Here is a 13,896-nt window from a genome sequence, read left to right as displayed (position 1 = left end):
AATCCTACAACACAGTACAGACTCCGTGCCCATTTTTTTTTTTTTTTTTTTTTTCATCACAGGGATTGTTGAGTTTCATCTCATCTTTTGCAAATGCACTCACTATTTGAAGAAACTACATTTTATCATACATCCAGTAATGGAACTAAAAGCACATCGGCCCCTGTCAAGGTTATTTGGCTGTCATCTCCATGCAATTTTGGTTACATCAAAGTCTGTATAGAGAGGACAATTTTGTCCTCTTCTGGAAGAAGGCATTGCAAAATTTCAACTCCTGCACATATCACACATAAAGTGAATGTAACTATATTGCTTTTGAGTTTAGCATAAAAAATGTCATTAGACATTAAATCTACTAAAGTACTATTACTATTTGCATTTTTTTCTAATCAATCAGAATATTTACATCTAATAAATGTCAATAACAGCTTTGCACAAAGTGCCTATAAATGGGAGTTTTCCCATTGTTTTCTTTTCAGAAAACAACTGAAGGCATTAAATCGCATTCAACGTAATTTGGGATTTTTTTGACAAGCATTTTATTTATTTTTTGTAATTTTTAAAGTACCTTTTATTTAACTGTCCCCAGCTAGGTTCAAATCCAGCTGGGGTGCTTTGCTCCATGTTGTATCGATACTGTCTCCTCTCCACTTTTACCACATAAAGGCAAAAAATGCACAAAACATATTTTTTGCACATATAATGTAACCACAAAATTAAAATAAACAAACTAAGTGAGTGAATTCAAACAGGCATCATGCTGCCGTCACTAAGCTTCACAGTGGGGACAGTGTGTTTTTGATGTGTTTTTGTTAAATATAGTATCTGGTTTGAAGTCCAAAAATATCAGTTTTGGTCTCATCAGACCATAAAACCCTACTTCCAGTTAACTTCAAAGTCTCCCATGCCTTCTGACAAACTCAAGATGAGAGTTAATGAGCCGTTTTGTCTTTGCAGACTTTCCCATAAAACTGTGACTGGTGAAGAACCCCAGCGATGCTTGTTGTCTGTACAGTCTCGCCTCTCTCAGCTGCTGAAGCGTGTAACTACTTCAGAGGACTCATAGGTGTTTTAGTGGCCTCCCTCATTAGTGTCCTTGTATTGTTCACTCCGTTTTTAAGGACAGCCTACTCTAGGCAGATTCAGACATGTGTCATATTCCTTCCACTGCTTACAGATGAATTTAAAAGCTATTATGCGAATATCTAACATTCTTGTATCCGTCCCCTGATTTCGGCTTTTCAATAATATTGTTGCAGAATTGTTTCAAGTTTTCTTTTGTCTTCGTAAGACTTTAACCAGGACACCGATTCACCAGTTACTTTACTTTCCAGACACCGGTGTAGTGTATTTATACTTATACTTTACATACATTCACTGCAGTCACCTTACCTTTCATGTCAAATTTGAAACCAACTGGCAGCAATATTGATGATTTAGGGGAGTTATATTAGTCACTCGACATGAATCTGTAAAAAATATTTTCACTTTTCCGTTAAATGTTTTTATTTCTTCAGTGTTGAAAAAAACAGAAGGGCAGGGGTCTCAGATACAATTCCCTTCCAACAGGGATCATTTATTTTTATAAGGTATTGTATATCTTTACTACATGACATCTGACTATTTCTACAGAAAGTTTTTTTATTCCAGTTTTTTCTACATTTCTAACACCTTTGATACCCTCTCATGTACAGTAATAACCAGGTAGGATGAAATGCTCTCATGTATATTCAATTGGAAGTCTGTAAGATTTATGCAGAGTTGGCAAATGTCTGTGCTTTTTACTGCTACTTAACACATTCATGACTTTGCTGATATTTAGAAACATATTGGTTTTATATTTAAATGTAACTCTAGAAAGCTTAACACAGGATTGTCAATAATTATAATCTTTGACATCAGACTTTTGACATGAAATATTGAGGCTAACTTCCACACCAATGGTCACCTGATTTGTTACTGCAATGCAGAATCATAGCAGCAGCTTGATGGGAGACACAGGTGTAGCTGCAGGGTCATGTGAGTTCTGATGTCATGGTGAAATGGCTGGTTTTTACTTCATCAGTTGATTTTAAAAAAGTGGATGCGTTTGAGATGACCTATAGTTTAATGTTTGAGTATTGCTACGGTTCTGTCATGAAGAAATGTTGTATTAGATTCAGGAAACACTTAAGTTCAGCAGCCAAATCAATTTCAATCAGCAGAGGCTTTGGAAAGTGATTCAATTTAAATGTATCTCAAGTGTGTGCGTTAGTGTGCACAACCGCAATGAAGATGAAGAAACATGAGAGTAGTCATTGGCAATTATGTGCCATCATTTTATGGTGAGGTCAGGAATATCCCTGGAGGGAGTCTAGACAATGGTGGTGGTGAAGAGATGAGTGATGGCCGAAAATCTGGGTGGATGTGATGTGGAGTAGGATTTTGATGAGATCAATTAAGGACTCAGGGATGCTGGATCTGATGAAAACTGCTGTGAATGGGTTGGAGGAGAGTGTCATCGATCTGACATCGAAGTGACAGCTGACAGCAGCAAAGACATCATGACATTTATTTGATTTAACTGAAAGGCTGAATGGCCTCAGCTGATTGAGCTGGAAGCAGTAATGCAGAGTCAGTGTGTATTTGTGTAAATAGCATATAGAGTATACATGAAGATTGTCTTGCTTTCAAAAAGCGCAAAATCGTACTATATGTAAATATTAACATAATTTAGGTCTAACATTTCCATAAACCAAAAGAAATGAAAAATATTTTGTTCACACAATGCACACAATACATACATGTGCATTATACAGTATATAGCTAGAAAGAAAATACTAGAATTACTGATTTGCTGCAGCCTTAGCCAACAAGTCAAGTTCCAGTTTACACCTCTGTCTGTACACAATCATATTCTAATCAGTTCACCCATGAATCCAAAGCTGTTTTCAAACTTGCATTTGAAATGAATGAACCCAGAGGAGCAACACATGAGAATGCAAGTGTCCAAATCTGCTAACCCAGACATTTGTTACCCTGTTAGCTCCGTGGTACAAACTCTCCGATTGAGCAATGTGATAATAGAGCTCATCATTGTCTGAGTAGACATGTTGACAGCTGTCAGTCAATCCACTCAGCACAACACCAGAGTGTATGGAGAACTTTGTCCTATACCTCAGTCACTGCAGGGAATAAGTTATATATACATAACTTATCATATCTAATAATGTGATTAGTGCTGCTTTGATGTGGTGTAAACAAACCACAGTGATTTCCAAAGTGTACTTTGAGTGTCATGTTGAGCCCTTTGAATGCTCTACCCAGGCACCACCCCTCACCTAAATCGTTCCTGGCATGAACAATTCCTGTTGTGTACCCCGTTTAGGGAAATAGCAAATGATTCTCCAGACCCCGTCTGGATTTCTTGTCACAAAATGTCTCAGTTGGACAGTGTAAGAAGTAAGTGGCAGTAGTGAAATTTCCATAAGGCCTTACTGATATATTGCATTCACAAGAATGGGAGAAATTGTGGTCAATTACTTTTAACTACCAAACCTGTGCTTTTGTATTTCACACAAGCATATTCATCATCCGTTAACACACACATCCCAAGGTGTACACAAACATGCCAGAGGTATGTTTAAAAAGGGTTCGATTTATGTCAGCAGGTAATTCTTGTGGACAGCGCACGGCCATGCCAATAAAATTCTCAAATCCTTGTACGCCTTGTATAATGTCCAGTAAAAATAACCTCAGGGAAAAGTAGCCTAATCAGAACCGACATCCTTGAAATTATTGGCCAAGTCCTATATGTTTGGCTTCTAACACTGAACCTTCTGTTCAACCTTCTGTTCAAATTGAACTTGAAAGCCACATTCAACCCCAGCCCGAATCAGACCAAACTTAATCCTACATATGGTTTCTTTTCACCTCCGCCACCTTCTGCTAATGTTGGAGCATGTTACTCCCAGGTTGTGGAATTTGTCTGTCATGCATTTAAACCCTTTTGTTTTGACGGTCGTATGCAAATGAAGATTTCTTATTATGCCGTTTTTCATGAACGCTGCTGTGTTAACATATACAGAATTAACATAATCAGAATCAAATTTGTAAATAATTTAAAACATTTACTGTGTGATGTACAGTAAGTTTTGAGAAATCTTTTGGTAGTTTTGAATTTACACCTCAAACCCACCTCAGACTCTCATCAACTGTATTTATTTATAACTGTATTTACTATAAGAATACAACAGCAGACCCATTTGCAAAAAGGAAACATAATCACTAATGTTAATGTATGTGCAACTTGCCAAATATATAAATTATATATTTATATATATGTACATACAATCTGGGCACATTCTTACCAATTTATTCATGAAGCCAACATCTCTCTTTACTTCCAGTCATGCTGTAATGTTTGAGTATATTAACACCAGCTGCAAAATTGTGAATCACGTGCTGGACATTTTTGGTGTGAATAAGATGAAGCAGACGCAGCTGTTATTTGGGGGAGTGACTGCAGAGTTCTTTCATCTTGTGCACTTTTGGTATTCACATTACAGCTGTCCTGTGTTAACAGACACTGCTTATGTACTGCAGCTATTCATAAATCATCAATTCATGACCAGATTTGCTCGTATATCTTTTATGGTCGCACACTGTACAGGATCGCGAGGATCCAGACATGTTTCTGTAGTTCTGAATTCGAATTTCATCCATATAGTTGATCATGTGAAGGTTAACACACTGCTTATTTAAAGGCTTAAAATACCAAGTGTAATATAGCAAGTAATTTGTCTTCAGGGAAAAGCGATAAGCTTTTGTTACATTGAGCATGTTGATATGTGTTTCACAAAAGGCTGTGATGTCACTGAGACAATCTAGAACAAAGCCAGAGTCCAGACACAATCTCACTAAGGCCGCAGTGTAATCATGAGATTGGAAGAGTAAAACAACAGCTCCTCTTTTGTCTCCTCCTGTGCCCTTGATTTTAGGTGCTTTGGCAAACAATGCACCTTAATGTCCCGTATTCACCTGCTGCATCTCATTACAGAAGCCACTTCTAGTAGTTTCTTTCAACAGTGTTAAGCATTATCTCGGTTAATGCTGATAACAATTTAATTTCACTTGTATTTAGAATCTTTGATGGGCCCTAGGACATGAATTGTTGCTAATTGTTTCCATGGAAATTCCCACCATTTCATTTGGATTCATCAAGAATCTCGGGTTTATGTGAACAAAAGCCGACTATTCTGAAGATTTAGCACCTTTTTTTGGTTTATTGTTATTTTTGAATAGGCTTGAATTGTATTTGTACAAGTGCCCCATTATTCTGAACAATAAGGCAGTAGTCTGAAGAATTCGGGAATAACACTTATTCGACCTTGATTTTGATGACAAAGTTGATGCTACTCCTCTCTCTGTCTTTGAAAACAAAGCTGGAGCCGAGACACCATTAACTTACTTTGTCTGTGAATTTGCAATGTTGCAGTTGTAACAATTAATGCAAATGTAACTAATCCTTTTGAATTCTGCACAACCTAATTTGTCCATTCAACTTTCCTGCAACTGTGGCCTACGCTCTGTACTGTCCCTGAACCCCTGAATGTAAAGCATCCCAGAGCTGCTCATGAAAGCCTGCTAACAATGCCTGAAGTTAATTTCCAAAAGCATAGCCCTCACACAAAGGCAAATGATAGGACCACTTACCTAAAAATATCCATTTTCAGGATTTTTATATATAATTTGCAGACATTAGGGAACTACTATTACTATACAGCACACTCCTTAAACATCTGGGACAGGTGGAATCTCTGCAAAAGAATGTGAAAGGCAATTCCCTGATGTTCAGCGCAAAAGCTGTTTTGCACTGCATCATAGTAACATTGTAATAGAATACAAACAAGTGTCACTGATTGACAGTGTTTAGCCACATTTTTCAGTTGTGAGATGCCATCCAACAGACATGGCCTTATATTATTTAGTCCAGCTGTCTGCCCATCCCACGTGTCAGTTTGCATGTCACTCATGCTAGACACACATAACCACAACCATTTACACGCATAACCACAGTGATCATTCATCAGGCTCTGAGCACTTCGAAAATGTAGGTCACCTACACGTTGACCAAAGTACGTCCTGTGCAGAAACACACACTGAGCCGTCGCTGTTTTACCGAAGCCAATAGAACACCGAAAAGAATTTCAATAAAATGTTACAAAAAGTTACGCAGAACTAACAGATTATAATCGCTTTTGAGACTGAGGAAATGTGAGCTGTTTAATTACATTTTTACATTTGACTTTTTTTCTCCATTGTAGCTGGACTTGACAGTAAGTGTGTTGTAAAAATAACACTTTCAGTTAAAATCTTAATGCAAACCTGACATCCACGTGTGTCCATTTTGCTGCTGTTTATATCAGCAGCAACAAACAGTCAACATCAGTGTATTACCAGACCAGCAAATTAAAACTTTGAACCACTTTGAAATTATGCATATAATTTTTTTGTCCTAGTGGTTTTCAGGCTACACTATATTATGTATCCTTATCACAAGTTCTTGGGATTTCTAAACTATAATATTCATGAACCAGCATTTCTCCTTTCAATACCACTGCCATTTGTTCTATAATGATTAAAAGAGGAAAAATTAAACCTCAGGATAGATTGATTGGTTTCTCTACATGAGCCTCCATCATTCCTCCTCCACTTCTTCAATTTGCTTTGTTCGACCAAAGTGCACCTTCATGCTTGACTTTGCAAATTGCAGTTTTTACTTAACACAATGCCTAATTGCAGGCACATGCTTGACTGGTCACAGTGCCCATCAGAGGCAAAATGAGTCACAACAGCGCAGCATAGATTATTCTGGAATCAGCAGCCGTGATGCCAGGCTCCCACTCTAAGCCCCCTGGTTGCAAACCAGAGCCGAGTCCATCTCTTGGGCACCAGCACCAGATGGCAGAGCCAGTAACAGAGCTGGGGAAAAAAAAATATGAGGAGGAATGAGGAACAGAGAGAACGTAGAAAAATAGAGAGAATAGAGAAAAGTCAGAGATTGGAAAAAAAAAAAAAAAGACAGGATGGAAAGCAGTTGGGTTTGGTCTGATCATTATAATTCTAAACTCAAACGGCTGTGGATGGATTTGCATAGCCTAAGGTTGGCAGTGGCCCACTTTCCCCTCACTGTCTTTCTGAACGACTGCCAGTGCATTCCATTATTTGTGTCATCGCAGGTTCTGTGATGAAGAAAATAACGGTGCTGGCACATAGTCAGAGTTTACGGTCTCTCCTCTCCTCTCCCATCCCGTCCCGTCCCGTCCCATCCCCTCCCGGTGTTCACTGGAACTGGCTGATTCCTGAATGAAACCCAGATATCGGGCGAGCAGGGAGAGCCGACACCAAACAGAGTCAGGAGGAAAATAAGAAATACAGACGGCGAAATAAAGTGTCAGGGAGATTAATAGAGAGAATGTATTAAAGAATGAAGGAGGAATGCAGCGGGACACACTTTCTGCAGGCAGAACTCAAGGCCTGCTGAAGCCAGACAGAGACCTGCTTCAATGGTTCAATGGTTCAAATGTTCAAATGGCGTGAAACATTTGTTTCCCTTCTAGCTCTAGTGCCAGCAGAAGAACAAGGACGCAAAGATGTGCTGGCAAGGCAAAAACGTTTATATAATTCCATACAATTAATGACTTAAACATCATGTCACTAAACACATCAACAGAGAATTTAAATATCTCCATGACATAAGCATTGACATACTGTATGTTTTAGTGAAATATGTGAGCATAAAGCATAGAGTCTGGTCATTGTTGATTGTAATACATGTGATTTATAGCCATCCTGTATCTAGAAGTCTACTTAGCAACCCATCACTGTATGTTGCATGTTCCTTGTATGGTCTATGCATAATGTTGTAATCAGTGAGTAAAATACTTGCATTGTAAAGTCACATTGAATATATTAAAAATGTTTATGACAGTAAACTATTACTGTTATGTGCTGTTGAGTATGATGAAGGAGTAGTGGGTAAAGAAAATGAAATAAATTAAATAACAGTTATAGCTTTTCTTTCAACTGCCTAAGCCTCTACACATAAATAGCCGCCTATATAGCACTTTTATTTAAAGCGCTTTACAATGTTGCTTCTCATTCACCCATTCAAATACTTATAGCAGTGTCTGGCAAGCAAGGTGCTCAGTGTCTTGCCCAAGGACACTTGGTTCATGGACGACATCCTTACCAACTGAGCCACAGACGACCATAGAAGTAAGCTTGTGCGTGTGCAACATCTATAGTTGCATTACTATAGTATTGTTAATTACATGTACAATAGGCATGTAAACTATATTTCTAGAAAAGTTGGAATCCCGTGCAAAATGTAAATCAATGTAAAATATATTCTTGTTTATTTAGGGTTGTTTCTTTGCACGGTAGAGTTTCAACTTGCATTTGTGGATACAGCAAATAACTGCGATCACTGACATTTTACTGCATTTTGCACTGAGAAACATTTTTCACTGAGTGCTTAACACTGATGTGATGACCCTCACCCTCAGCTCCTCTAAGATGCTGTTTTTATAGCCAATCATGATACGGACCCTCATTAGTTGTAAGAGGATCCACCAGATGTTCTTTGTTTAACAAAACGTTTCCAGGCTGTTGTTGTTCCTGCCCCGACATTTTAAACAGAAATTCAAAATGAGCAAATATCTTTGAAAAAACAATCCCATTTTTTAGTTTCAACATGTGATACTGGTCTTTTCTTTGTATTACTTACAGTTAAAAATAAGGTTTCAACTTACTTGCAAATCATTTCATTTATGTTTAATATTAGTGTAGTTTATACATAATTTTCAAGAGTGTCTTGAAGTCCTCCATAGTTTAATATTGTAAATAAAAACTTTCAAAAGGGGTTAATGTAGTTTAAATGCTCTGGGCCTCAGGTTTGCAATAAAACATAGAAATCTGACTGGTCTTGGTGCAATAAGTATTGTATGACTATTTATGTGTTTGGATCTTAATAGTGTGTCAAGAGCTCAGTTTTTCAGACAAAAAGACTTGTAATATTTTATGAACTTAGGATCAATGTGGGACAACATGTCTACATTTCAGAAGTTTGAGAAATTGTCAGAACCTCATCAGACACAATCTAGAAAATGATAGAAAATACAATTTTCCGTCCCTCTGGTTACACTTATTGTTCTACTTTAGTACTCAAGGGTTTAATTTCTTTGTACACATGTGTATGTATTTTCACCACTGGAATGTCAAGCGTTTGTTGTCATGCACATTTCAATATGTAGCTCTTCTTATTGACTGAAAATCAAAGCCCCGTCTCAGCAGCATCTCTGATAACACTGTGTATAACAGTGGTTGCGTTTCACACAGGAAGCTCCTGCAACGTGAGCCCATTGTTATTCATGGGCAAGGTGTTTTCACTGTCTCTGCATATTTTTAGGGATTTGAATAACTATCCCCTTGTGGCTAAGAATCTGCTGACCTAATGAGCCAACTCCACTGATTGACACAGGAGACCGTCAGAGCAGCCATTCATCATCTCCTGCAGTGAATAAACATTGGATATTTCATCTTCCCAATGTATTTCTGATAATAGATCATTTCAATCCCATTGGAGAAAAAAAAAACAAAAAGCACAAGAAAATCCTATACAAAGTTCAAACACGTGCCCAACACGTGCCTGATTACAGTCTTGTGTCTTAAATCCACATGAGAATCTTAAGAAAGTGGCGAGGAATTTTGAAAAATATGAAATGATGATTGCTTTTTAGGTTCATCTGATGGAGTGATGGAATGAAGCACATGAATGACAATACCATGAGTGAAATGCACCGGATGCTTTTTTTAAAAAATGTGTCACTTTTGTATTCAGGCTGTCACTTAACAAGACTCCTTGGAAATTATTGCTGTTCCAGCTTTGCCTCCAAAAGGTTGGATAGACCCAAACCTCCTAAATCTGGCATTATCCTGTCAAACTGAAGATTAGTGGATAATGTGCATAATCCCCGTCTGTTTTCTTTTAACCTCTTTGCCAATGGTAAATGCAAAACAAAGATAGAATGAATAATTGCAAAAGGAGGAAACACTGTAAATTTTACAACACTGAAGTCATTTTTCAACTCCAAGGTCAAGCAAACCTGTTTCAAGTACAAAAATGATTCCAGCGTAGGATTCCTTCCACCACAATTGCTGTAATTGTTCATACTTGAACAGAGATGAGACGCTTACATTGGCAAGAAGATGTGAGAGAGGCTGAGTTTGGATTTTCTCAAATGTTTATGTAGATTTGTGAAATTACGTTGGGGTAGTTGGTTGTTGTCATCTCCTCACAATCCGTTTCCCTCCTTATCATTAATACATGTCACTAACACTGCATGCTAATACTGGAGGTTTTTTTTTTTTAACCTCTATCAGCAGGAAAAACTGACTGATGCATGCTCTGTGGTCACTTTTAAGGGGTTTCATGTCACATTAATACACACTGTCAGTAGTCACCATCTAAATGCTGAGGGTCAGTTGAGCACAGTTACTTGAGGAACTTAGACTTGAAAACATACAGAACAGTAGGCTTGGCCTTTATATCTTTGGCAGTTCAATCCTAAAATCCCCTTGGGAGGCGCACACCCATTTAAAGGCTGTTAAATGATGATTGATGAGGGATCCGCACAATGACTCTGCACCCTTTCACTACTTTGGAAACAATCTGTTATCCCCAAAACACCAAAAGCCGGGCTACTTTGTTATATTAGGCCTCCTAATTTTCTTGCATGGGGGAATGGGGGGGGAGAATGGGAGCCATTAGCCATTAAAGTGACAGGAGAGAGCTTCGAAGGGCAGGCTGTCCAGAGAGGGAAGGTCCTCATTCTAAACTGAGGTCAGAGGGCTGCTAGTTGGTTGTACACTCTCAGGGGGGGGGGGGGGGGGAATCACACAGCACTCTCACATGCGTCCTGTTAACGACAGCTCATTACAACATATGGTCAGGAAGAAAATTCAGGGAAAAGATAACATCAGTTAGCGTAGCACACTCATGTTTACCGCTCAGTTCCCTGGATCTATTACAGAAAATGTGTGCAACAATATTACAGACTATTACTCAAGATGTCTTTTTTTTTGATCGTGCCTTTCGTTTTGGATCTTTGTAAATTGAGTTTGTAAAACATGTTTTACGAACACATTCCACATTTTCTGTCCCAAATGAATATTACTGTACATAATCTCGGTGCGATCTGCGTTGGGATTTAAACAGTATTGACTTAGTAATAAGTAAAAATAAAAAATCCTTTAGCATTTTTTTCTGCCTTATTGTGAAATTGTATTGAAATTTTAATGCCATGCAAAACCACTTACTCCCCACTTGTTGTCCATCGTGCTGTTTATACTACAATCAATGAGTATGTTTTTTTTTTTCTGACCACAATTTCCAAAGTAGATCATGTGCTGCATTTTTGTTACATAATTTAAACACACTAGATTTATCATACAAATATTGCAAACATGTGGATGGCACAGAAAGTGAATTAACTTATCATAATTCCTTCTATTCCCTGAAAAATATTGGTCGTAGCACAAAAGTTAAAACCAGCTTATTACTTGAATCATTTTTGCTAATTTAGCGCAGTCTAAGATAATTAAGATACTGTTTAAACTATTAAAATGATTGTCAAAACTGGTATTTAAACACTTAAATTAGCTTTATGCTAATGGTCCAAGAATTTAGTAGGCCTACTTAAAGGAGCTATATTACTAGTGATATAAAAATTATCCAGCTTAAGGCAGAACATTGAGTTGAAGTAATATTAACAAAGCAAAATTCTTTTTATACAAAAACACCATTTTATTATAATTGCGGGCAAATTATCAGACAATTATATAAAAACCAAACACTTACTTTGCATCAATTAGTTGCAATTTTGTTTTAATAGTGAAACAAACAGAGTGTAATTATTTTGTAATTAGCAGGCTGCAATTTACGTTATCTAAATATTTAACTGTGAAAACAACTAAAAGGGTAACTTTCAAATAAGCGAACTTTTTATTTTCATTTGAAATGTCTGCTCTTGCAAGAACTTTTTTGATAGTTGCTATAAAATGGAGGAATCGGTACAGTACCGTAAGTACTACTTTGGGTCCATATGTCTATCAAAATCAATGTGACCTTGAGATGGAAATTGCTTGGCTTAGATCTGACTGTGGTGAGATACTACTGTGTATGTGAGCGGTAGAAACGGCTTTTCAATCGGCCCCTAATGTTGTGAGGACACAGTGGAAATTTACTACAGTCTGCAGAATATTCTGTATATGTCACTGCATTTCACACACTTTCACAATTGAAATAATGGTGATGAACTAAATGAAACATGTGCAACAAAACCCGGTTTGACAGTTAAAAGGTTTATTTGCAGTTGTGTGGTCGATGGGTCTTTAAAGGTAAACAGAATGATGAGATAGAAAGACTGTAAATTATTGATTGAGAAAGGTGCAGATTTAAGAACATAAATGCATATAGCAGGTGAAATTATGGACAAACATAAATTGTGATTTGGTTTGCAGTCTTCAGACCATTTGATTGTCAGGTTGGTGTTTTCATTCCCCCTATGTCGTAATAAATGGTCCACTCTGGACTAGTATTGATGTTCCTCAGCAAAGGCACAGTGAGAATAAGGAAGAGAAATAACCAGAAGAAGACAGTGAGAGATAAAGGAAACATGGAGGGAAAACAATAGGAGAGAAACAAAAACATAGCAAAAAAAGAAATACATAAAGAGAAGAGAAACGGTCCCTGTACCCGGTTGAAAATCTGCATTGACTTCAGCAGAGTGAAAACTTAAACCCTTTAAAGGATTTTTTTTTTCATCAATGCAACTAACACAGGATGCCCTGACTGATCAGACAAGAGCCTGCAGAGCCCTCTGCCTTCACATATTTCCTACTGAGAGCAAATGGGAAACTCAATCCTTTGTTTCTCTTCTCTATGGGTGTACAAATCTTTTTTTCTGATCACTAGATGTATGTGGGTGCTCCAGCATTATCAGGATATTGTTTTCCCCTTTAGCAGAAATTGATTTTAACTGGGCCCTCATTCAAAAAAGAGAATATCTTTTCATTTCAAGACATGCACCTCAACTTAAGTTAATTAAATTCCAATTTGCTTATAATATATATATATATATATATATATATATATATATATATATATATATATAGAGAGAGAGAGAGAGAGAGAGAGAGAGAAAGAGAGAGAGAGAGAGAGAGAGAGAGAGAGATTGATATATAGGCACAATTTAAGTATTTTAAATCCTGGATGTTAGACAGCTAATCTTGAGGACCATGCGTAGATGGGCCAATGTCAAAATTTTAATCTTAAGTGTCCTGAAAATTCAATCAGCTTTTCTAATACTAGTAAGAAAATTGGTGGGTGGGTTGCATATCTTGATCCTAATAAAGCTTTCTGACATTCTAGTGTGATTGAATTGTCTCCGGGACTCGTGGCAGCCTGTTGCTCTAGAGCTCAGTAACGTGGTAATACACCCTGAAATTACAAATATAAAAACTACAAGTGGTTTTTAAATTTTCTTTTTCTTTCTTTTTTGGAAAGGGGGGTGCAATATAAAAGCTAGTTGTTCTTGACAACATTGTAAGTTCATGTGGTGAACAGCTGAGAAACTCCCTAAACACCTACGGGGAAATCTGCCCTTTAGCCCTTTAGCCACTAAATGTTCACCAACACAGCCTTTATAATATTTCCTGGGCTTGAAATCAAAACAATGCACTAAAAGACCCTAAAAGACTCAATGCAGTTGAAGGGAACAGTACAGTTTTGAGATCGCCACGTATTGTATCTACCCTACAGAAATTTTGGATGAAATCTGAGCACTTCTGCTC

The sequence above is a fragment of the Channa argus genome, chromosome 17, assembly GCF_033026475.1.
Source record: "Channa argus isolate prfri chromosome 17, Channa argus male v1.0, whole genome shotgun sequence".
In the NCBI taxonomy this organism is placed as follows: domain Eukaryota; kingdom Metazoa; phylum Chordata; class Actinopteri; order Anabantiformes; family Channidae; genus Channa; species Channa argus.
The sequence above is the reverse complement of the archived record's forward strand: the minus strand, read 5'-3'. Positions refer to the sequence as shown.